The 27,517-nt window shown below is 40.1% G+C and overlaps 1 pseudogene; it reads left to right on the top strand.

Moving 5' to 3' along the window:
• Window positions 1–27,517, top strand: part of LOC120913742 — a 244,880-nt pseudogene that overhangs the window by 181,836 nt on the left and 35,527 nt on the right.

Raw genomic sequence — 27,517 nt, forward strand, 5'->3', positions numbered from 1 at the left:
CTTGTGTTACATCATTTAACACTCTACTTATTTTATTGCAGGAACAAAAAGGAGCTCTACTCTTGAACCCTGCATGCTGTGCTTCATGACTGTAAAATACTATTTTTAATAAGATATGGAGCAGATGGATAGCAAGCCTTACCAACCATTATCAAAAATTAAGCATGAAATGGATCTTGTCTACACCAGCTCTTCAGAAGATAGTGAAGATGAGAGAAAGCCTAGACAATCGTACAACTCAAGGGAAACCCTTCAAGAATGTACCCAGGAAATACGATTAAATTACAACAGCCAGAGCAGCCGAAAAAGAAAAGCTGTTGAAGACTCAACTCAAGGTAGTACAAAAATCCAATATGTAGTGTTGCATAAATTATACATTGATGCATCCCTGTCAGGTTAAAAAAAAAAAAAAAAACATAACTAATGAGTTTGTGTACATACAACTTTTAAACAACTAACACTGCAGTTACATTAGCAGATTTTAAAGATATTCTGAATAAAACACTTCTATGCATAATCTACGTCTAAATGTTATGTAGCACAGCTTGCGGTTACAGAAGTTTCATAGACTGGATGAATTATGTAATCATTTGTCTTGTGTTGTATCAGAATTAATATGGTTGCCCGAGCTTGTGGCCCAATGGAATTTTAGGGTGATGATCGGGGCATATAAGGCTCCCATCAATATCAAGTGCATCCAGGAAGTGCTTGGTATAGCACACAACCTTTTGGAATGTTTCTGTGTGAAATGGGCAGCCGAGGGAAAACAGAAGGAATTGTTTAAAGGGGCTGTAAAGGTTTGTTTTTTATTTTCTAAATAGGTTTCTTTAAGCTAGTGCATTGTTGGTTCACTGACCTTTCCTTCGATTTCCCTTCTAAATGTTTTATTTTCTGTGTCTGAATTTCTCACTTCCTGTTACTCCTCAGTAAGCTGTTCTGGCTGACTAACCCCCAGCCAGAACAGCTCGGATGATGTGGGCAAGCTTACTGAGGAGAAACAGGAAGTGAGAAATTCAGACAAAGAAAATAAAACATTTAGAAGGGAAATTAAAGGAAAAGATAAGTGAACCAACAATGCACTAGCTTAAAGGAACCTATTTAGAAAATAAAAAACAAACCTTTACAATCCCTTTAACTGCTGTTTCAATGATAGGCAGATGTCTCACCTCATTAGTGACTGTAGTGTCCTAGTGCCTATGTTTCCCCAGAGCTTTGTTGTAATCACAGGGTGACATTTTATTGTGCCACATAATTCTTTTCACAGACAAATGATGTGTCTTGTTCCCTTTAACTAGCTAGACAGTGCTTTGGAAACTAATCAAAACCTACATATCAAAACACAGGTCAAATTTGTTTGACTGCTAAGGAGGCATTAGGGGGTCAGTCAACCTAAAGTGACTTTAGATGACTTGTGGTTAAAAAATTATAAGGCTGGATTAACATTATGTTTTGTGAAAATGGATTTCTCCACATACATTGTGCATGATTGTGTCTACAAAAAAAATGAACAACACCAACAACATTGGGGCTGATCATATGATTAGAGTAGGCAAAGCTTCCCAGTTAACTCTCAGGAGAAGGAAGTAACTGGAGTCCATCTGTAAAACGCAACAAAAATGCAGCAGGCAAATTACAACAATAAAGTTGGCCAACATCAATTGTGTATAACTTATGTTTTTCAGTTCTCAACTAAAGTAGAGGTATACTTTAACTACTAGCCGACCAGCCACCGTCATTATACGGCGGCAGGTCGGCTCTCCTGGGCGAGAGACCGTAGCTATACGGCGGCTCTTTGAGCGGCCACTAGGGGCGCATGCTTGCCGCCGGAGGCGCGCGCGCGCCCCCCGCTCGCCCCCGACTCCCGTGCGTGTGCCCGGAGGGCTCGATCGCCGCCGGGCACCCGCGATTGCTCGTTACAGAGCGGGGACCGGGAGCTGTGTGTGTAAACACACAGCTCTCGGTCCCGTCAGCGGGGGAAATGCTGATCTTCTGTTCATACAATGTATGAACAGAGGATCAGTGTTTCCCCTAGTGAGGCCACCCCCCCACAGTAAGAACACACCCAGGGACATACTTAACCCCTTTCCCGCCCCCTAGTGTTAACCCCTTCACTGCCAGTGGCATTTTTATAGTAATCCAATACATTTTTTATAGCACTGATCGCTATACAAATGCCAATTGTCCCAAAAATGTGTCAAAAGTGTCCAAAGTGTCCGCCATAATGTCGCAGTACCGAAAAAAATAATCGCTGATCGCCGCCATTACTAGTAAAAAAATATATTAATAAAAATGCCATAAAAATACCCCCTATTTTGTAAACGCTATAACTTTTGCGCAAACCAATCAATAAACACTTATTGCGATTTTTTTTTTAGAAAAATATGTAGAGAAATACCTATCAGCCTAAACTGAGGAAAAAAATGTTTTTTTATATATTTTTGGGGGATATTTATTATGGCAAAAAGTTAAAAATATTCATTTTTTTCAAAATTGCCGCTCTATTTTTGTTTATAGCGCAAAAAATAAAAACCGCAGAGGTGATCAAATACCACCAAAAGAAAGCTCTATTTGTGGGAAAAAAAGGACGCCAATTTTGTTTGGGAGCCACGTCGCACGAACGCGCAATTGTCAGTTAAAGCGGCGCAGTCCCGAATCGCAAAAAGTGCTCTGGTCTTTGGGCAGCAATATGGTCCGGGGGTTAAATGAATTAAAACACCTCATATTAGACACACCCAATTAGTGAATGAATGCAAACAACAATAATAATACAAACAGAAACTGAACACATGAAATGCATTCTTATTATTAAGGAGATGAAAAAAACACTTTGTTTCCAATGGGTTAATATCAACAGCTAGATTTAAACTATCCCATACAGACAATCACAACAGCTCCATATTTTTGCTGAATAATTCAAGAAAACAAAATTGCCTCTTCCACAAAACACATTCATTGCTTTCCCTCGTTCTGGTAAAGAACTAAACATGCAAAGCAATCTCTACATAAATATATTGACGCTCTGCATATAAAAGTAACCTGTAATTTATCTTCTCTATAATTTTCCTTGCATTGGGACTGTTATTTTATATTCTAAAAAGTTTTTGTGCATACAACTGAAACACAAATCCCAACAGAGACTTTTTAATGTTATTTCTGGATTTTTCAGATCAGTTTGCAGCAGCTACACTACAAAAGAAAGAATAAACTGCAGGGCAGGATTTTTGTCTTTGTTACTGATTGTAGTTTTGTTCCCGGAACAGTATTGACCAGGTCCTATAAATAAAGGCTGCAGTCCCACATGCAGTGGTGTACTTGGCATATCTGGCACCTAGGGCTGATATTTATACAACCCCCCCCCCCAACAAAAAAAAAATGGTGCACTGAATTGTAGGTAGGTCCAAATTTTATTAACAGTGAGAGGGACTAAAGGGGCATGGATAAATAAAACCTGAATCTACTGACTGTATACACAGCACACATAGGTCACTGTACTTGTTCCTCAGGAGTAGTTATAAATGTCTTAGCCCTACATTTTGAGCATTAACACAGAACGTGTAAGTCTCAGGAGTGCATAACACACAGGCCATTGCACAAGAATAAAACCAAAAAGTACCCCCTCCTTCCATAAATCCTAACAGCTCCAATCTCCTCCCAGTACAGCTCTTCCACCACAGCTCTGAATCCCCCCTCCCAGCCCACCAACTCAACATAGATCTCCTTTCTAGACAAATTCCTTAGTAGAGACCCCCTTCCCCAGTACAGACCCCTCAGTACAGACCTTCCTCCTCAGTACAGGCCTCTCTCCCCAGTACAAACTCTCCCTAGTACAGACCCCTCTCCCCACTCAACCCATCAGCACAAATCTGCAGTACAGACACCCTTGGTACAGATTCCCCTCTCAGCCTAACTTCTCGGTACAGAGTCCTCATTCTAACCCCTCAGTATTGTTGCTCCCATTCTAACACCCCAGTACAGTCCGCCTCCCATTCTAACTCCACAGTACCTCCCTTAAAAGACCCCTCAATACAGACCCCCCTACCAGGCTAACTGCATGGTGCAGACCCACCTAGTGCAGACATTCTCACAGTACAGACCCTACCCTGTACATAGCCTAATCCCTCAGTACACACTTGGTGCTGACTGCACCCCTTGCTCCCTCTAAGTACTTCAATGTCCATATGTTTCTAAAAAAGAATATAGGGGGTTATCCTCAAAAGAGATACTCCGACTTAACTGCTGTTCAGTCTGTGTGTAACTTTGGAAACGATCCTCAAAAGGCTTTTTCCAAAGTTACACAGAAGATCCGGCATGTGTAATTGAATTACACTGCCTAATTTTAGGATGCAGTACCGCATCCGCCGCTGGGGGCATTTCGAGTCGAAATGCCGTTGCTAGTATGCAAATTAGCACTTAAGGCGATCCACAAAGCTTTCTAGCTTCCTTTTTGCGCCGTAAGTGTTATTTTGCAAGTGTAAAATTAGGGCTCGTTTTACAAAGTGTAAAGTTAGTCACACCTTGTAAAGGCCCATTGCAGCGACGGCATTTGGTATGCTTTCCCGAGGGAGAACTCCACGTCAATTTGTAAAAAACAAAACCGGCATGGGTTCCCCCCCAGGAGCATACCAGGCCCTTAGGTCTGGTATGGGTTGTAAGGGGACCCCCCCTACGCCGAAAAATCGACGTAGGGGGTCCCCTACAATCCATACCAGACCCGTATCCAAAGCACGCTACCCCGGCCAGCCAGGAAGGGAGTGGGGACGAGCGAGCGCCCCCCCCCCTCCTGAGCCGTGCCAGGCCGCGTGCCCTCAACATGGGGGGGTTGGGTGCTCTGGGGCAGGGGGGCGCACTGCGGGCCCCCCCACCCCAGAGCACCCTGTCCCCATGTTGATGAGGACAGGACCTCTTCCCGACAACCCTTGCCATTGGTTGTCGGGGTATGCGGGCGGGGGCTTATCGGAATCTGGGAGTCCCCTTTAATAAGGGGGCCCCCAGATACCGGCCCCCCACCCTAAGTGAATGGATATGGGGTACATCGTACCCCTATCCATTCACCTGGAGGCAAAAAGTAAAAGTTAATAAACACACAACACAAGGCTTTTTAAAATATTTTATTATTCTGCTCCGGACGCCCCCCCTGTCTTCGTTATTAGCTCAATTACCAGGGGGGGCTTCTTCTTCCGCTCTCCGGGGGTCTTCTCCGCTCTCCGGGGGGGGGTTTCTTCTTCCGCTCTCCGGGGGGGGGCTTCTCCGGACTCCGGGGGTCTTCTTCCATCTTCTCCCCTCTTCCGCTCTTGACTCGGCGAACCCCGGTTCTTCTGCAGCTCTCCGGTGCCTTCTTCTTCAGCGCTGGCTGCCTGCTATGTTTGTGTGTTAGCTCGATTTCAAACAGGCAGCCGGCGCGGTCTTCTGTGGCGTCAGGGTCTTCTGGTCTTCTCTTCCTTTCTTCCGATGTTGCCTCGTCGCCTGTTGTCGCTGTAATGATGGAAGCGCGCCTTGCATCACATTTATATAGGCATCACCGTCCCATCATGCTCCGGCAGGTACCCACGTGGTGGGTGCACGTGGGTAGGCACCCACCACGTGGGTACCTACCGGAGCATGATGGGACGGTGATGCCTATATAAATGGGATGCAAGGCGCGCTTCCATCATTACAGCGACAACAGGCGACGAGGCAACATCGGAAGAACAGAAGACCAGAAGACCCTGGCGTCACAGAAGACCGCGCCGGCTGCCTGTTTGAAATCGAGCTAACACACAAACATAGCAGGCAGCCAGCGCTGAAGAAGAAGGCACCGGAGAGCTGCAGAAGAACCGGGGTTCGCCGAGTCAAGAGCGGAAGAGGGGAGAAGATGGAAGAAGACCCCCGGAGTCCGGAGAAGCCCCCCCGGAGAGCGGAAGAAGAAACCCCCCCCGGAGAGCGGAGAAGACCCCCGGAGAGCGGAAGAAGAAGCCCCCCCTGGTAATTGAGCTAATAACGAAGACAGGGGGGGCGTCCGGAGCAGAATAATAAAATATTTTAAAAAGCCTTGTGTTGTGTGTTTATTAACTTTTACTTTTTGCCTCCAGGTGAATGGATAGGGGTACGATGTACCCCATATCCATTCACTTAGGGTGGGGGGCCGGTATCTGGGGGCCCCCTTATTAAAGGGGACTCCCAGATTCCGATAAGCCTCCGCCCGCAGACCCCGACAACCAATGGCAAGGGTTGTCGGGAAGAGGTCCTGTCCTCATCAACATGGGGACAGGGTGCTCTGGGGTGGGGGGGCCCGCAGTGCGCCCCCCTGCCCCAGAGCACCCAACCCCCCCATGTTGAGGGCACGCGGCCTGGCACGGCTCAGGAGGGGGGGGGGCGCTCGCTCGTCCCCACTCCCTTCCTGGCCGGCCGGGTAGCGTGCTTTGGATACGGGTCTGGTATGGATTGTAGGGGGACCCCCTACGTCAATTTTTCGGCGTGGGGGGGGTCTCCTTACAACCCATGCCAGACCTAAGGGCCTGGTATGCTCCTGGGGGGGGAACCCATGCTCAGGAATGCATGCCGCTGTCATTTTTTTTATCCCCGACGCAACTTTAAGCCGTCGCGATCCTCAAAACTCGGCGTAACGTAACTTCGCGCATGCGCAGTACGGCCGGCGCGCATGCGCAGTACGGCCGGCGCGGGAGCGCGCCTCATTTAAATGGGACTCGCCCCATTTGAATAGGAACGCCTTGCGCCGGCGGAATTTTAGTTACACAGCCTGAAATTTCTAGATAAGTGCTTTGTGGATCAGGCACTTAGGTAGAAACTTTAAGGCAGTGTAACTTAAATTGGATTTTTTAAGTTACGTCAGGTTTTTGTGGATCTGGCCCATAGTAAGTAAAAACTTTTTTAATAGTTGTCGAAACAGGTAATTGTGGCAATTTAATTGTTATTACTATGCACCTAGTATTTTCTGTTTTAATTATAATACTAAAGCATCTCAAGAACAAAATCAAAATTAAATATATATATATACAGTATATATATATTTTTTTTACTGTTTACCCTGGCGATGTAAGATTCATGTATCTATTCATGTTTATTGTGTAAGGACTGGTAATTTACTGAAATCTTTTGTTTAGAATCATTGACATTAAGTGTTGATGTATGAATGATGTCTAGTAGATTTTTTATTGAATAATCTAATATTTTCCCATGTAGTATGGGCTAATATCTGTTTTCCATAAAAGGCCTTTCAGGAAGTTACAAAATGCTGTTCAAGCTTAAAGGGTCACTAAAGGAATTTTTTTTTTAGCTAAATATCTTCCTTTACCTTACTGCAATCCTGGTTTCATGTCCTCATTGTTCGTTTTTGCTTTGATGTTGCTGTAATTCCTCTCTGTTCTGGACACTTCCTGGTTGTCTGTTTCCTGATCACCACAGTACTGGGAGCTTTCTCACTGTGGTCACTAATCAAGGAGGTGTGATTACTGTGTGTCTAAAACCCCTCAGCACCAATCCAGTTTCGTTTTACAAACCATCACTGCCCTCTATTGGCTCTCTGGCTCTGTACATCAGAGAACCAGGAAACAAGAGCCAAAATGAAACTAGAACTGTAGGTACATTATATGATTGATTTGTATCTATTTTTAATCATTTTTAAAAGGAATCAGTTAACTATTATGTCTCTATACCCTGTAAACTGTCATTTCAGCAAAACATTTTTTTTCCTTTACAACTTCTTTAAATACTCACCTGCTCTCTGGTACTGTCCCCTGCAGTAATCCCTTTATGCCAGTAAATGTAATTAGACATCCAAGTTAAATACCAAATATAAATTAACCCTAGGAAATTGTGGTTTTACTGTGCATACAGGGTGTCATGGACCTGCCTCTTTAGTGGGCCTTACCATAGTGCCCTGCATTCACAGTGTAAGGATGCAGAGAGCATCATTTAGGACCATTGTAGGTGAAAATCTGAAGAGGGGTCTGTCACATGACCAGCCTGAAAAATATAATGTTATATATGGTATGCATGCAGGGGAAAGAGGGAGATTGGGGGCAGATCCCAGATGTGGGTTTTAATTTAGCCCAGTTTTTTTCTATTAAGGCTAGTAAATATAGTCACAACTGTCACAAAATCTATTTCTATTTAGGTTGACTGCAGATAGGTGTCAGTCACAGAATAGTGTAAGAAGCAGAAATGTCATTGGCTTTGGCCTTTTACCCTTGTCAGATCAAATTTTCTTATTTATGGACCTGATCTATATTATCATACTGTACATTCTATTTGGACATGTTATCAATGCTTCTGAACTGCTTGATGTATTATGTGACATTGTCTGACATTGTCATAATGGAGTTTTGCAGTTGTTGTATTCAGTCTGTTAAATCAATAGTGTTCTTTCCCTTTAATTTAATTAGGACAGTAAAAAAAAAAGCACTGCATATATTTTGTAATTTAAAGTGTTGTATTATCTTTTCATCCAAGAAAAGTTATTTAATATTAAATATAGAACTTAAAAATAAAGATTTACTGTTTATTCCTGTAAACAATTTGTACTATTTTCCTCAGTACCATTAACACAAGAATTCTATACATTCATACAGGTTCTCAGCTGACAAGCAGCATTATTTAAATGTTTAACAAGTGCAAACCTATATTAACCAGGGGGTGTTGCTAGACTAAAAAAAAAGAGAGAGAAAAAAAATTTCCCTTGAGCACCATGGGGAGAGTAATAATGTTGCACACGTGGTACCATGGTGGTAAAAAAGGGTTTAATCTCATTGTGCCAACATTGGGAGCTACTCACTGTATACATATGCCCCAGTCCTTATAATTACAAAATATGGCTGTGTCAGAAGCAACTGTCTCATAGACAAACATTAACTTTAGCAAATGTTTTCTTTAATTGAAATTTTTTCACATTCTTTTATACACACTGAATATAGCGCTAACACTTTAACTGAGTCTACTGTAAATGAAAGTATTTTTTTTTAAATAAAAACTTAATTTTCACAGTTATAGACTACTTAGCAATCAGGAACTGTTGAGAAAATGTATGTGTTTATTGATTGGGAGTATGTAATACACAATATATACAATATATTTTGTATGTACTATATAGATTGGAGGGTTCATTAGTATATAATGTGCATCATAGTAGATGAAGTGCAAGGTTCAGGTGTTTGTAATGTAAATATACATAGTATATGTAAGTAGTGTTATCCAATTTTCCTTTAAATTTACCAAACAACATATAATATGAGGTCAAACCTAAACAACACTTTCAATTTGTATCCAATCAGGCAGGCCCTTGCACTATGTAGTTGAAGATAAATCTAAAGGAAATTGTACAGAAATTGTAAAATAAAATTCTATAATGTATGTTTAGCTTAAGTACAGAGGGCCAGATTCAGGTACATTTACGTTGCGCAGCGGCGGCGTAACGTATCCCATTTACGTTACACCGCTGCAAGTTTACAGCGTAAGTGCCTGATTCACAAAGCTCTTACCTGTAAACTTGCGGCGGTGTAACGTAAATCCGGTCGGCGCAAGCCCGCCTAATACAAATGGGGCGGGCACCATTTAAATTAGGCGCGTTCCCGTGCCGAACGTTCTGCGCATGCCCCGTGTGAAAATTTCCCGACGTGCTTTGCGCGAAATTACGGCGCCCCAACGTTTTTTTTGAACGGCAAAGTGTGTTACGTCGTTTCGTATTCCCGGACGTCTTACGCAAAAAAAAATTGAAATTCGACGCGGGAACGACGGCCATACTTTAACATGGCTGTTCTAAAGATAAGCCATGAAAAAGCAGGCCTAAGTTTGCGACAGGAAAAACCGACTAGCGACGACATAAGAGATTGCGACGAACGCGCGTATCTTCGTAGATCGTCGCAGCTAGTCATTTGTATATTCTATGCCGACCGCAATGGAATCGCCACCTAGCGGCCGGCCTAGAATTGCATCCTAAGATCCGACGGTGTAAGTCAATTACACCTGTCGGATCTTAGGGCTATCTATTCATAACTGATTCTTTGAATCAGCCGCATAGTTACGACGGGCGGATCACAGAGATACAACGGCGTATCAGGAGATACGCCATCGTATCTCTTTTGTGAATCTGGCCCAGAGTGTATAGTCTATAGGAATATTTAACATACAGCGCAGAGATTGCAGGAATTAGGAATACGTAACATACAGAGCTTATGGGTCAGAAGTATGTATTGTATAGACCAGCATACAGAATACAGGAGCATATAACTTATAGGGAGCAGCAATCATTAGTATGTAATTTACTTTGCAGCATACAGAACACAAAAGTCAGGGGTATGTATCATACATCACAGCATAGAGAGTATGGTGGTCAGGACTATGTAATTCACACTGATTACTACCCCAGGAAAAATCCCAGAGTAACCCCCACAGCAAAAAATCTCTTTCTTGTCAAGCAAACACACATTGGCTTTAAAAAGTATACACACCCCTGGTAAAATGACAGGTTTCTGTGATGAAAAAAAAATAAGACAGAGATAAATATTTGTTTTCCACCTTTAATGTGACCTATAAACTGTACAACTCAATTGAAAAAAACAAACTGAAATCTTTTAGGTGGAGGGAAGTAAAAAATAATAATAATAATATGGTTGCGTAAGTGTGCACACCCTTAAACTAATACTTTGTTGAAGCACCTTTTAATTTTATTACAACACTCAGTACTTTTTGGGTATGAGTCTATCAGCATGACACATCTTAAATTGACATTATTTACCCACTCTTCTTTGCAAAAACACTCCAAATCTGTGAGATTGTTAGGACATCTCCTGTGCACAGCCTTCTTCAGATCACCCCATGGATTTTCAATCGGATTTAGGTCTGGGCTCTGGCTGGGCCATTCCAAAACTTTAATCTTCTTTTGGTGAAGCCATTCCTTTGTTGATTTGGATGTATGCTTTGGGTCGTTATCATGCTAAAAGGATTATCATGGGCAAAAGGATTACTGGAAAGGATTGTGTCTAAACTTTCTTTATTCAATAGAGCCTTTAAATATTTAACTGTCGATTTTGTTGGTGGAGTAAATGATGTCCAAGTTTTTAGCATTGGTTTACGAGCACCTCAAAACCAAAACATAGCCTACTTGGGGATGTAAGAGTTGCAAGGTGTTTCAGATATGTCACATTTTTTGATGTAGCCAAATAGGCAAGTTGTCTTGTTTTTGGAAATATGTACTGATGTAATTCCAAAAATGTATCTCAGTATTTGGTCCCAAAATATTCAGATTTTTGAACGTTCCCAAAACTGGTGTAGTTAAGTTAGACAGAATAACCCACACCAGGAACAGGTGGAAATAGATGGACCTGTTTTATTTATTAGGAATGGGATAAATGTCCTGTGCATACATTTAAACTGTGTTTCTCTCCAGTTTTCGCTAATGATTAGATGTCTAGTTTAGGGATACCCTACAAAGATTTTTTTTGATAACTCTTATGCCCTGTACACACGATCGGTTCATCCGATGAAAGCGGTCTGATGGATTTTTTCATCAGCTATCCGATGAAGCTGACTTTCATCAGTCTTGCCTACACACTATCAGTTAAAAAAACGATCGTGTCAGAACGCGGTGACGTAAAACACGACGTGCTGAGAAAAATGAAGTTCAATGCTTCCAAGCATGCGTCGACTTGATTCTGAGCATGCATGGATTTTTAACCGATGGACATGCCCACAGACGATCGTTTTTTTCTATCGGTTTTTTAACCATCAGATAATTTTAAAACAAGATAAAAAAACTGATGGGGCCCACACACGATCGGTTCGTCTGATGAAAACGGTCCGAAACGGTCCAGCGAATCCGAATTTACGAAAGTACAAAATGATGAAAATTCACGAAAATTATTGTCTAACAAGTAACGAACATGAATTAAACAGAATAACGAACCATCCCACATGTACGAAAATAAAACGGTAACCAAAATACGAAACGATCGGAATACGAAAAAAATCACGTTGTACGAAAAACGAACGGGAACGAACAGGAAAACGGGCGTCTTATGAAAAACGAATGGGAACGAACCTACAGAACGATACGAAACAGAACAAAAAAAAACGAAAACATTTTCTGTGCACATGTCTACTATTTGTGATAGATCTTTTAAATTTATCAAAAACAGGACACATGCCTTGTCTCAGAGCTGTACCTTACAAAACTTTATGCATAATTAGTGATCTCTGAAAAAAACACATATTTTTCCTGACTGCCAACCTTCATATTTTTCAGCATGGAACACAATGATATGAGACACAGATAAAATAGAACAAACTGCATACTGACTGATCTCTGTACAGACACAACTTTCACTCTGTCAACATACAACATACAACATATGCAAATGCTTTTGGACAGCATACACAGCCTGCAATACACTTTGAAGAACAGCTATCTTATTGCATTTGACATATTTTCTTTTTAACATTTATTTAATAATGTAATGAAAGATCATAGTTGTGCAATAACACACAGCAATCAGGATAATGATGTATGACAGCGAATTGGTTGCTATAGTTTACTGAAACTTGCCTATTGAAGTTCATGTTATTATATAGGAAGAACCATGTCATAGCAATTCCAGCAAAGCTGAATGGTTCACAGATTAAGCTTTCTAGAAAATTGCAAGCTTCAGCATTTGTGCTTGGATATAAAATACTGTAGCAAAGCATCCCTCACAAGCAAACCTATCACTATCAATTACAGAATTTTCTAACACCGCACATGTGCTTCTCAAAGTGTAAAGATGCAGCTTTCCAAATAAAGTAGTGAGAAAAGTATAAATCGTGCTACCTATAAACCGTGTGAAACAAATGTTTGAATCACAAAACACACAAAACTATGTGATATATATTGATATAAATCATAAACTATGTGGTATATGATAGTATTATATAAATAACTAATATACCAAAAAACACGAGAGGTTGATAGCCAGTAGAGGGCACTATATAGCACTCTCAAGTCCCTCAATAACAGTACAACAGTGATAATATTGATAATGAACATCAACAAAAATTTGGATCATATCATTAGATTAATAAATATTAACCAAATAAAAATATATATAGACATATAAATAAAACAAATATTGTAGCAATAAAGTCCATAAATGTTTAACACATGAAATGCCAGACACCTGTGCTCTGTGCCAAGTTCCAAAATCAGTTGAAAACGTGTCCAAAGCAAAGTGATGAATCCTCCACCAAACTATAGATTGGCTCCTTACTAAATTGCCATGATCCCTTATGACAGGGGATCATGAACAGCATATAATAGGTAGTCACTCCCAGTCTTGCAGTTCAGACAGATACGATCCTTAACATTGGGTCTCATCCACAAGTGATTAAACTTCACCAACATCAATGCCCACCATGTAAAAAACAATAACAGCTCCACATAGTGCATTAAATGAGTAAAAAAGATTTATTAAAAGTTGTATTGCACTTACAAAAATGCAGTAAAAAATGCCTCGAATCTGATGTGCCGGCCGGTACACAAATTCCCAGAAACCCATCCACTGGGGGAATGTTTGGAGCTCTTGGGTGACGACAGCGCGCCACTACGCTCTACAACCGTTTCGTAAAATATTACTACTTCTGCGTTAACTTCTTTCTTTCAGGTTAGTTATGTCCTCAAAGGCCTTAGAAGGGTAAAACCCTACTTGTGATAATAGGCACCCCATGTCGGTTAGGTTGTTAATCGACCTTCTCTGGGTTTTGGAGGTGGTTTATTTTTTGGAGTTTGAGCTTTTCCTCTTCAGAGCTGCCTTTTCAGTTGCCTTTTTTGGAGACCCGAGGGTTGGAGAATTTACATCCATGAATAGGAGGTCTATCTCTTTTCTTCTTTGTCTTTAAGCAAAGGTTTCCTAAACATTTTTCTTTGCAAGTCCAAATCCCTGCCGGTGGGTAAAGCCCATTGGATTTCTCTATCCAGCTCCTCTAATCCTGTAATATGCCCAGTTTCACATGTAGCTAGATATGTTTCAGTCAGACCTAAGACCTAATGATTCCTTTTTTATCCACCAGGACATGTCCTCTTTGACGAGGTACCAGTTTTCAGCTGTACTTGCTTCCTTGTTTGAAACATCTGAATCTTTCAGGTTTTTCTGGGTTTCTCTACAGATGCTTTGAAAAGGGTAGGTTATTTGAGCAGTGATAGGTACAAGTTATATATCAGCCCAGATCTACTAAGATTGTGATTTCTCTTTTCAGATTCTTCCAAAGCCAATATTTGGATAGTGGGTCATTCTTATGTTTTCTGGGCTGCTAAACATTCCAGAACTAGGACCTACTCCTTTAATTTAAGTCTGGACCCTTATAAGTTCTCAGTTTTTGGGTCAGGCATTAGGGGTTTAAGGTGGCAGAATCTGAGAGACCATCTGATTCATTTGTCTAGCATCTGGCCCTCTCCTCAGGTTTTAGTCAGGGGCTAATGATCTGGGGAAGGTCAAAATGTGGAAACTGCTCTGTGAAATAAAAAGGGACCTTTATTCTCTCAGAATTCTGTTTCCCTCTGTCATATTAGCTTTCTCTGAGATGATTCCTAGGCCTATCTGGTCTCCTTCTGTTAGTTTATTCTATATGGATAGAATCAGGAAACGTCTCAATAGGACCATTCATAATTTTCTGCTTTCATCTGGCGGAATATCATTTTGCCCGCTGAATTGAAATGCTTTGTACTGGGTTTGTTTCTTAATGATTTGGTTAATTTATCTGCAATTGGCCTGGACATATTTAGAATGGGCCTACAAAATCTGATTGAAGCAGCCACGATGTTGGGGGGGCCTCAGCCAGTAGCTTCTCTTCTGACTTCGGCCGGTGGGGAGTAGTCATCCAGCATTGTCTGGATGGACACTGTGTAATTTTGTTTAACAAATCTTTTAGCCAGGTTGGCTCATATTTAATTTAAAATTAAGTTATTATCAGGTTACCTCTTGGATAACACCGTGGCCATTTATTTTAAGGCAAGATAAATAAATATTTTGAAATGATAGTCTATTTCTATGTCTCGTTATTTATAAAATCCCTTTGTGCTAACCCATGCTGATTTGAACTTCATTAAACAGTGTTTGTATTAAAAATATATATATATGAATTACATAAAAGTAAAGCTGGAGATTAACAAGCAAATAATTAAATAATAAAGATACATATGGAAGCTGTTGTACCTGCCACATGATCTTTGTTTTTGCGCAACAAGTTCTGAGATTTTTCATTGCTGCCGTTCAGTAACATTTACAGGTCATGTCCCTTCCCCAGCTTGTGATCGGACAGTGAGAGGAGAAGTAGCACATTGATGAGCTGACCTTTGTGTTCTCTCCTTTTATGAGCAAGTCAAATTCAGGTACCTGAACCACTTGCATGTAAAAACAAACACATTTTTTGCTGTAATGATAAATAAAGAACTGGATTAATTTGTATCTTTTATATTTGCCAAGAGATTGAGTTTGAAGAACATCACCTTGCTTCCCTCTGCTAGGGCTTTTAAAAACTATGTGCAAATTCAACTTTCTTTGCATGAAGCTAGTCACTCAGAACTGGCAATTAGCCACTTGAGCAAAAGACTCATAATGAGAGACATTTGTCCAATACATAGAAGTTTGCATTTTTGATGGTTATCCAAGATTGTATGTGGGTGGCTGAATAAAGGTATAAAGACAAGCTATGGCACTAGGGGGGGGGGGGTTCAGGCTTTGTGGCTGCAATTTTCGTTTTGTTTTCACATAAGTGTGACTGTTTTAAATGTACAGTTTAATCAATTTGTATTAATAGCATACAGTATGATCCACACCACAGGCACACACGTTTCTAGTAAAAAATACAGTAATATGAACACTGTGTTAATTGTTAGGTTTATTGTTACATCACTAAGGAAAATAAATTGATTAGGTGTGTTTTAGGCATGAGTCTTGGATTTCCACTTACACATAGGCCTTCATTCTTATGGATATTCCTGTACCTTCTGGTCGACATAACATTATAATACAATATACGCAATCATGACACATTATATACAGAACAAAACTTTGTGTTCCAGGTTTTGACTTTTGCATTTGGTCATTGGGAATGTGCATCTTAACCACTTAAGCCCTGGACCTTTAGGCAGCTATTTCCCCACAAATAGAGCTTTCTTTTGGTGGTATTTGATCACCTCTGCGGTTTTTATTTTTTGCGCTATAAACAAAAATAGAGCGACAATTTTGAAAAAAATTCAATATTTTTTACTTTTTGTTATAATAAATATCGCCCAAAAACATATCTAAAAAAAATGTTTTCCCTCAGTTTAGGCCGATACGTATTCTTCGACCTATTTTTAGTAAAAAAAATCACAATAAGCGTTTATCGATTGGTTTGCGCAAAATTTATAGCGTTTACAAAATAGGGGATAGTTTTATTGCATTTTTATTAATTCTTTTTTTTTTACTACTAATGGCGGCGATCAGCGATTTTTTTCGTGACTGCGACATTATGGCGGACACTTCGGACAATTTTGACACATTTTTGGGACCATTGTCATTTTCACAGCAAAAAATGCATTTAAATTGCATTGTTTATTGTGGAAATGACAGTTGCAGTTTGGGAGTTAACCACAGGGGGCGCTGTAGGAGTTAGGGTACACCTAGTGTGTGTTTACAACTGTAGGGGGGTGTGGCTGTAGGACTGACGTCATCGATCGAGTCTCCCTTATATAAGGGATCACTCGATCGATACGCCGCCACAGTGAAGCACGGGAAAGCCGTGTTTACACACGGCTCTCCCCGTTCTTCAGCTCCGGTGAGCGATCGCGATGGAGCGGCTATAAACAAGTAAACAAGCTCCCCGAGGGAACCCGACCGCCGCATGTAGCGGGGGGGGTCCCGATCGGACCCCCCACCCGCTAGAAGGCAAGGACGTACATGTACGCCCATTTGCCTGTACGTGCCATTCTGTGGACGTACATATACATGTGGTGGTCGGGAATTGGTTAACAACTATACAGTTGACTACAATAACACTTTAAAAGAAGGATTTGAATTCTGTATTGGAATGACTGGTACAAATCGGAATAAGCCATTTTTTTAAATGTCTTTCAAGCCTTTGTGATTTACTTAAAGTGGCTGTGAATATGATTTATTTCAGGGGTTGTCACTTTGAAGAAATACTTTAAAGACTAATGAAATAGCTTGGGCTTTTTATTCAAAGGAAATTCTAAGGTCTTATTTTTATGTTTCTGTTAGTCCATTTACATTTGCTCTTTCTCACTACATCTCTAAGGCATAGCAAAAAGCTTGAAAATGAGAATCACTCTATACAGCCATTTCTAAATGTATTAATCCTCATTAAACACCATTTAAAGAAAAAAATCTCCTAGATTGAGCTAAGCTCTGTTAACTTGAAAAGTGCATGGATCTAATTCCTGTGACAAGTGATAGGTTTATTTTAAACCATGTTATTCTTATTCCTAGAAAACTAAAAAAAAAAGATGTCTCATACCCCCAGCAGCACAATTTCCATGCACTTTCTCATTACTATGGAATATGCATATAATAATTCTTCTAAATGGATTGTTAACTGCAATTTAAAGGAAATATGTAAAGTATAAATTGAAGATATCCCATTACTTGCATTCTTTAGGAACACATTTCAAAACTGATATACATTAGCTCCTGGCCCAAACAGTATTCTTTGATGAGTCTAAAAATAGTTATTATGCACTATTGTATGTGTAAAATGGACAGTGCACTTGTCTGGGAAAAGATTGTATTGAATTTTTGCTAAGGAAGCGCAAACTATATAAAAATAGAATGGGTAGAATAGAGCTGTGGTGTCAATAGAAATTAGTGGTTTACACCCCACATCATGTCTCTCATAATATCAGTCTTTATTCACCTGATTTGTCCTGCAATTGGGTTCATAGTGTCAAAGTTTTGTCTGTTTTTTCAATATGAGCTCTTATATTGCTATTTTTCTATGTAAAATCAAAGAGATTCCTGTTAAATATTTAAACATGTTACCTAGTTTTTGGTGTGAAAACAGCTACAGAGAGAAAATATTACAGAAAATTTGCTTTACTAAGAGCTTTGCTAAAATTGTTTTGTTAGTTAAAATTTTCTGTACTAGAGAGATTGGACATATGGTAGCAGCAGCTTTTGGGATAGCATCAGCAGGGATATCGAATAGTAATGTTGTTGGATTTATGAAATATATGTAGGGAGAAGTGCCTGAAATTAGTAATTTATTTAGGAATGACTCTGATAAACATTAAAGTGCTTTTAACCTCAAAACAAAAAATATATTAACATCTTCACAATACATTTCTATAATAATGTGTGCCTTTCTGTTTGTTTTCAAAATTTTACTTTTAATGAAAATACCTGTTGATCTCGTGTTTTCCTCTTCCTTTCCTGTAATAGCAATGATCTACAGACACTGCAATTTTGCAATGCATTGTGTATGCTCCAACTGAAAAAAGGCAAGTCTATGGCTTACTGTGTGCTGCAGAGGTGGCAAGGATCAAGCTATAGTACATCACACAGATGTCTCCAGTAAACACTCCTTCAGTCTGCACTTCAGTCAATGGCAATAACAGCAAGGCTGTTTGGAAGAGCCTCTGGCAATCAATACTATTGTCCACCGTGTTGCTGTTTGTGACATAAGCAGCTGGGAGCCTTAAGGGTGCATATAATACCTCCTGTAACTCTTAATAGCTCCTCTGCAGAGCCTTGCTGTCATTTACATTAATGGCAGGGTAGACTGGTGTGTTTACTGGTGATGTTTTATGGCTTGGTCCTGGCCACCCCCCAGGCTACACAAAGCCCAAAAGAGTAAGTTTGTCACATGACTTTTAAAAAACAAAACCAGAATTCAGAAGCATCTTTTAAAAAAGAAATAAGGGTATGTGGGTTTACAACCACTTTAAAGGTTCTACACTTGCAGTTTGAATTGTGTGGGGGTAATCATGCCACCTACCTTACAAACTACTTTTTAGCTAGACATTTATTTAAGGGTTAAAAGTGAGTACCTGGTTGGCAAACTGGATCAACTCAAGTCAATGGTAGAGTGAGAAAGCAATAGGAAACAAACAAGGGTGCTTTATCGAAACAGGAATGGTAGCCGTCTATGCTGCAGTTTTACCTAGGCTAAAAAAACACAAACCCCACACGTTTCTGCTAAGATGTAGTGTGTACAAGTTTTGTATACACTTCTGACAACCAGGGTGAGACACACTTTTTCCTATTGCCTTCTATTTGTGTTTTTGATCATTGTGAGTTTTTGATGTTTTAATTACATTTTTGATTTAAATTTTCTTTTTGGATTCACACAGATCTGGACATGTAATATTATGGTCCACAATTTCCTGACTGCTCTTACAATACTGCTAGCATATATCCACTTGCCTCTTGCTTGTGTGCACCTTTTCAGCTATGTGCCTATTAGTTATTCATTTTAATCTATTTATTCATTTGCTTTTGTTGTATACTGGAGTCCAGTTTGGTTACTCATTTAGGGTTAACCCTTGTTAAGGTGGAGTTACTCCTCTGACCCCTCCTGTAATTTATAGGCGAGCACAGATGGGCTGTTGCTGACTCTCCATTTAAACGTTGCAGTATTTGGTTAACTCTGAGGAAGAGGGCATGACTCTTGAAACATGATAACTGTGTCTAACTCGATGGACATTCGCTCTGTGGCACTGTGGCACACCCCTCCTTAAAGTCACAGGGGCTCACTGGACACCCAGCATAGAGCACAACGGCAGCAAAGGTGCCCAGTGCATCGCCTTACCAGTATTCCAACAGAACACACAAATGGCCACTGCCCCCACCTATAAATGGATGTGTGCTATACGTTGGGTGTCCAGAGTGCCCCTGAGTCTTTAAGGAGGGGTGGCCTGCCCTCTGCCTATTTATTATAATGCATGTGCTTCCACTGTGGAGGCACACATAATTTAAAGTTAGGACTACAGATAATACTGGGGTGCCGTGAAGTGGCTCTGCAGCTTACGGACGTATTTGCAAATATGTGCAAACTAAACCCCTGTTTTTAATGCATACTGCTAATCCAGAACAGCACCTGAAGGAATGCAGTATTTAATCACAAGTAGAACCTAATAAAAAGTAATATATTCACATAAGGATTACATTTCCATTACAAATGCTAGTCCAGCTGCTTTACTTTTCAGTTAATCCCCTACAGTTCAACTTTAAGAGGGTACAATATGAAAACATTATCAAACAACAAAATGTTACATTTGCTGCATTTTTCTTGGTTATTGTGACTAGTACTTTGCAGATGACATCTGGCATAGTGTAATCACATGCAGGCATATAGGTCACTGCTAAAGAAACTTAACTGCTTTAACAACAGTAAAATAAAATATTGGTGTAAGGGCTTACAGTTCTGATTCAGTACATCTTTGACAGTTTTGATTCATGTGAGATTTTTTTTAGCATGCATTTACTCATCATAAACATTTTTTTTTCAAATACTTTATTTCTACCGCCAAGGGCGAGTCCAGATTCTCATAAGCATCAGCAGCAGATATGACAAAATAATGAATCACAAAATAATAATCATATCCTTCATAGCACCCTCCCTGCACCCCTATGGAGGATACCATGCCAGAATTGCAGCGAGCAGGGGGACCTGCATTTTCCATTTTCTCTGTATAAACAAAAACCAAAGAAAAACTTTTTAAAAGGAGGGGAAATAAACATTTATATAGTGAGTATATTTATTCAGGTCCTTTTCATGGTTCCATTTTCCTTTTGTAAATTATAAATAGAAAAATGCTGCGCTACTTACAATATGCTGATTTATGTTGCGTGCATACAGCAAAAAAATTCTTTATCAAAAAAGGTGCAAATTAACTCAAAAGTGAATCAAAAATGCTGTGAATAACTCATAAACATAGTGAACATGAATAAAGCACATGATAAACCTGATGCATATAAATAATATCCATATTACCGTATTTGCCGGTGTATAAGGTGACCGGGTGTATAAGACGACCCCCTAATTTTACATTTTTTTTAAGATTTTTTGTCTGTACTCACTGTATAAGACGACCCCCCTTCCGAGGCTTCATATTTCTTCCTTCTGGAGCCATATTCTTCTTCATTCTTGCTGGAGCCAATCATGCGAGCGATGTATTCTATTAATAAATACAAAGCCTGCTTGGATTGGCAGAGGCTGTTACATCATCAGACCACGCCACTCTGACTCTCAAAGCCAATCTGAGCAGGCTACTGTATGTAGCCTAATCGGATTAGCAGAGGTCGTTACTCCAATCCGAGCAGGCTCTGTATTCATTTGAATACTTGGCTCACTGGGATTGGCTAAGCGGTATATACTGTATGTAGCTGAAGCTACATACGGTAATACTGCACATCCAGCAGGCATCCGAGCAGCTGACCCGGCGTATAAGACGACCCCTGCTTTTTGGACAGTTTTTTTTAAGTGTAAAGGGTAGTCTTATACGCCAGCAAATACAGTAAATGTCCATTTAGTGAAATAACATTTTAAAAAAATAGTCCCAGGTGATAAAAGGCATGTGCATTGGACCAAAATAAATGAGATGTGAAGATCAAATGCTAAATCAACATCAATTCTTCATAGTTCTGATCATTATTACTTCCACCATCCAGAAATCCACCAGGAGTGTGCCCTAGCAGCTCACCTTTATCAGCGGGTCTAACAGCAATTAGGTATAAGAATCCATTACGACAGGTGAAATTCCAATCTCTTGAATTAGAGACCACAGCCAGTCTAACAGCACTTTTTTTTTTAATTAATCCTTTATGGAAGATCACATTCACTCTCCTCTCCTTATGCTGCATACACACACTCAGAATTTCCGTCAACAAATGTTCGATGTGAGCTTTTGGTCAGATATTCCGACTATGTGTAGGCCCCATCGGACATTTGCTGTTGGAATTTCCAACAACAAATGTTTGAGAGCTGGTTCTCAATTTTTCTGACAACAAAAGTTCTTGTCGGAAATTCTGATCGTCTGTATGCAATTCCGATGCACAGAAATCCTACGCATGCTCGGAATCAATTTGACGCATGCGCAGAATCATTGAACTTCATGTTTCTCGGCTTGACGTAGTATTGTATGTGACCGCGTTCTTGATGTTCGGAATGTCTGACAACATTTGTGTGACCGTGTGTATGCAAGACAAGTTTGAGCGAACAATCCGTCAGTAAAAAAATCCACTTTTTTGTTGTGGGAATGTCCGTGCGTGTTTACGTGGCATTGTAGTATAGAATCAGGGATATGGTATATGGCACAGCAATCAAGGATAATCTCCCACTATGCTGTGTTAATTCTCCTCCTCTCCTCCATTCACGGGCCATACAAAACAAATGATATCCATGGTGCAGTATTTCATAAAAACAGTGGTTTTATTAAATGTAGTAACTTACATCCAAAACAGAGACAAGCAGTAGCGTAGAATTCAAGAGTTCCCAGTCATTCCCTGACCGGAAGTGACGTCACCCGGCCAGGGCTGTCTTTAATATTGATTGGACCCTGGGCAAACATTTTTCTTGCCCCCCCATGCAATTTCACTCTCCACCTGCTTTGAGACATACAATAAATAGCAGCTAGACTCAAAATCAGTTTAATGAATCAGATCAGACAGCGATTGTGATTGGTTGCAAAAGTTCACAGTGTATCATTACCGCTCACTGACTGGCTGCTATAGGTTACAGCACACATTATGGCTCACTGATTATTTGCTAGAGGTTGACTTCTGCTTGTTTATTGGTTGCTAGAGATTACTGTACATCAATACTGCTTACTATTGGTTTCTAGAGGTTACTGGACATTCTTACCACTCACCAATTGGTTGCTAGAGGTTACTGCATATCCTTACCACTCAACGATTGGTTGCATGAGGTTAGTGCACACCATTACTGCTCACTGATTCGTTGCCAAAGGTTATAGCACATTATCTCCTCACTGCCTGCACACCATTGACTGGGGAGGTGAGGTGACCCATCAATAAACAGAAAACTCCTAGGAATCCTAGGACTCCTGGGATCCAGTGGCAATGCTTGGGGAGGGGATGTGATCAGTGGCAATGCTGGGGGGTTTAAAGGATCAGTGACAGTGGGGAATGGGATTAGTTAGTAAGCAGTACACTGTGGCAAATTCTGAATCATGTAGAGCAAAGCTGGTAATCTTTGGCAAGTACAGTGTATACTGTAGTGGGGGATTCTACACTGACCCCCAATGTAATGGAGAACTTTTAATGACCACTAGACATGTGCAGTTAGTTTTGCTCTGAATTAATATTCAGACACGTTTTTCATTATTCAGAGAGTTGGATATATCCCAATACCTGAATTACAATATAAACAAATTTTACCAAATGCTCTAAATAACGTAATGAAATTTGTGCGAATTTTAGAAATTCGGACTGATATTCCAATAAAATTTTACATTGAACTCCAGTCGAATTTATCGATTTGAACATTTCGAATCGGTTAATTCAAAGAAAAATAGAAAATTGCGAATAGGAGTTCCGAATAAAAGAATTGAACGAATCAACCCAATTGAACTAAACTAAATACCTAGTTTAACAAATCAAAACAAAACCAATTTTTTCGTTATAGACATGTCTAATGACCACTAATGTGAGGGGGGAGGGGATTTACACTGACCACCAATGTAAGGGGGAATTTGCTCTGACCACCATGTAACAGGGGATTTTACATCACCCACCAATATAAAGAGGGATGTCTACACTGATACCAATGCAATAGGGCAATAGGAGCATTTACACCAACCACCAGTGTAAGAAGGAATATACAATGACCTCCATGACCTCCAATGACCACCAATGTTTGGGGGATTTATACTGACCAGTGACCACCAATATAAAGGAAGATTTACACTGACCACCAGTGTAAGGGCAATTATGCACTTACCACCAATGTGAAGTAAAATGTACACTGATCATAAATTGTAATGAAGAATTTACACTGACAATCAATGTACTGGGGGATTTTACATCAACAACCAATAAAGGGGGATTTATACACTGGCCACCAATGTAAGGGGGGATTTACACTCACCACCAATTTAAAGGAAGCTTCTACATGGGCCACCAATGTAAGGGAGGATTCGAAACTGACCACAAATGCAAGTTTGGATTTTTTTTTACTGATTACCAATATAAAGAGGAGTGTCTACACTGACCACTAATGTAATGAGGATTTACACTCACCACTAATGTAATAGGGATTTACACTGACCGCTATTGTAAAAGGAGCATTCACAGTAACCACCAATGTAAAGAGGGATTTACACTGACCACCAATGTAAGGGGGACCTTTAGGCCCCGTACACACGACCGAGTTTCTCGGCAGAATTCAGCCAGAAACTCGGTTCAGAGCTGAATACTGCCGAGAAACCCGGCCGTGTGTACACTTTCGGCCGAGGAAGCCGACGAGGACCTCGGCGAGTAAATAGAGAACATGTTCTCTATTTCCTCGTTGTTCAATGGCAAAAGTCGACCCGCCGAGTTCCTCGGCGGCTTCCACACTGAACTCGACGAGGAACTCGATGTGTTTGGCACGTCGAGTTCCTCGGTCGTGTGTACGGGGCCTAACACTGGCCACTAGTGTGAATGAAAGGATTGTACTCCAAGTCCCAATGTAATGAGAAGATTTACACTGACCACCAATGTAACTGAAACATTTAGCCTGTGTTCACATTTGTGTGTGTCAGGCATGCATGCAAATTTGCTTTCCTGACACAACAGAAATGTGATGCCCTTTAGAAGATACACAGCAGTGCCATTAATTGTTAAAGTCACCCTCAAGCATCTCCTGAGATGTGCGTATTGACATTCACCAAATGCACCAAAAGTGGCACCATGTTATTTTGAAAAAAAGTGTTCCACCTCCATTTTGCTTACCTTTGCAGATCAAGCTGATGTTAGACTTAACCCCTTAAAGACCGGAAGATTTGCCCCCTTAATGACCAGGCCATTTTTTGCGATATGGCACTGCATCACTTTAACTGACAATCGTGCCGTCTTGCAATGCTGTACCCCAAAAATATTGCGTCCTTTTTTTCCCCACCAAAAGTGCTTTCTTTTAGTAGTATTTGATCACCTCTGCGTTTTTTTTGCGCTATAAATAAAAAAGAGCAACAATATTGAAAAAAATAAAGTTTTCACTTTTTGCTACAATTAATATCCCCTAAATGTTTAAAAAACCTCAGTTTGGGCCGATATATATTCTTCTATATATTTTTGGTAACAAAAATCACAATAAGCGTATATAGATTGGTTTGCGCAAAAGTAATAGCGTCTACAAAATAGGGGATAGATTTGTGGCATTTTTATTATTATTTTTTTTATTTAAAAAAGCATAACAAAAGAAACATTATAAACGTTAATAGGAATCCATGGCAATGCATTTTTGACATACCAGAAGACTGCAAAACACTTGTGTGATTGTCACTATAACCCTTTAAAAATGTGCTACAATAGTTTTAGCCTGTGGCATTCCACTTACATTACACAATTCCTTTTTTTAATGGTAGTGCAATGACTATACATTCATCTTGGTCCATCCTTCATCCAGGTTACATGGATAAACCACATTTTAAGTTCTAATTAACAAGGCACAGAGTAAAGTAAAAATAACAGCAACCCAGCTGCAAAAATAAAACAGGCAATAGTTTAATTGGCTGTTTTGGGTTACTGTATATTACACCTTTACCATTGCTATTTGCATTGATTTCTTGAATATACAGTACCTATGTCTCGGAGTCGTCACTAAGGGATAAAAATACTTTTTGCAAGTGCCACAATTATGTTTTTACATCCTTTTTACTATGTATATAAAATATTTATGTTATGCATAAATATTTAATAGAGGCTTCACCCATGACTCTGATGTCAAATAGTAGGTTCTCTAAAGAGAGAGAGAATGAGCACAGCTGAGCAAATATTATAAAAAACACACACAGAAATATGTGAGCTTTACTGGAAATTGTGTTATTGCATCCTATTTGAGGAGGCTGCGCATATTACCACTGTTCAACATCTCTTTTGTTTCAGTTAGATGGACACATGCTGAAAAGATTTGGGAATTGACATTCATAAGTGCAAGTCAATAGTAGTGTAAGAGTCTAGGTTAAAGGTGTGGGTTGGACTCCAGTGTACATTTCAGTTCATGTTTAACACTGGGAGTTATATTAAAGTGGTTGTAAACCCTGTCATATACCCAGTAAAGTGACTTGCCTCAGGTGATACACTGCAATGAAACAAATCCTCATACATAGGTTTTACTTGTTTATCTGCAGTCTTCTCTTCCCTACACCCCATTCAAAAGGGCAAAATCATGTTAAAAATCATTCTCCATCTGTATCACAGAGAAGGGGGAGAGCTACAGTTAAACTGTGTGAGAGTTGATTGGAGGAAAGGCACCCCCCTCCACACAGCAAACAGGAGTGAAGGAAGGATACAGAGCTGTGTTCTGAATAGACAAGCTGTGTGCTGCCTCTAAACTCCCTATGCTGATAAATGAGGAATGAAGCACCAGATGGAAAGGACACTTATCGCTTTGGAGAGTGAATGAGAAAAGTTCTGATGATACAAAATCACCAGTGTACCACATCCTGGAGAATACAGAAAAAAAGGGGAACCCCTTTGGGTGGGACTTTAAAGCCACTAGAGAGAATACAAATGTATATAATAAAATACAATTTATTGAAAGATAAAAATCAAACACTAGTACTGAACATGGTCTCGATGAATGGAAGACAAGATATACAACATGTGTAGATACAATATCCTCTACCAGATGTGTTTCAGAGCTGATTGTCGTCTCTTTCATCAGGGGTTGGCATGATGTATGAAGTCTATAAAATTCAAATACCGATAGTCAGACAATAAATCAATACATCTACCTGATAGTACACTGATATATAGAATATATATACACTTTTCAACTTTCAACATATTCCAGTCATATATGCATGAAAGTTTCATGTTCACATTAAAACTGTCACACAAAGTCTCCAGTAGGGATGAGCCAGTATGCCTGTAAAGTAGCACATTGTTCCTGTGTTTAGAACAGTCCCTGCACAAAATGACATTTCTAAAGGAAAAAAAGTCATTTAAAACTACTCACGGCTATAATGAATTGTTGGGTCCCGGCAATACAGATAAAAGTCATAGAAAAACAAGGCATGGGTTTCCCACCAGTCCATTACCAGGCCCTTTGGGTCTGGTATGAATATTAAGAAGGGGAACCCTGAACCAAATAAAAAAAAAATGGGGTGGGGCTCCCCCTCAAAATCCATACCAGGCCCTTCAGGTCTGGTATGGATTTTAAGAGGAACCCCGTGCCAAAATTGAAAAAAAAATGGTTTGGGGTTCCCCCAAAAATCCATACCAGACCCTTATCCCAGCACGCAACCTGTCAGGCCACAGGAAAAGAGGGGGGATGAAAGAGTGCCCCACTTCCTGAACCATACCAGGCCACATGCCCTCAACATGGGGAAGATGTC

The sequence above is a fragment of the Rana temporaria genome, chromosome 9 (assembly GCF_905171775.1).
Source record: "Rana temporaria chromosome 9, aRanTem1.1, whole genome shotgun sequence".
Lineage (NCBI taxonomy): Eukaryota > Metazoa > Chordata > Amphibia > Anura > Ranidae > Rana > Rana temporaria.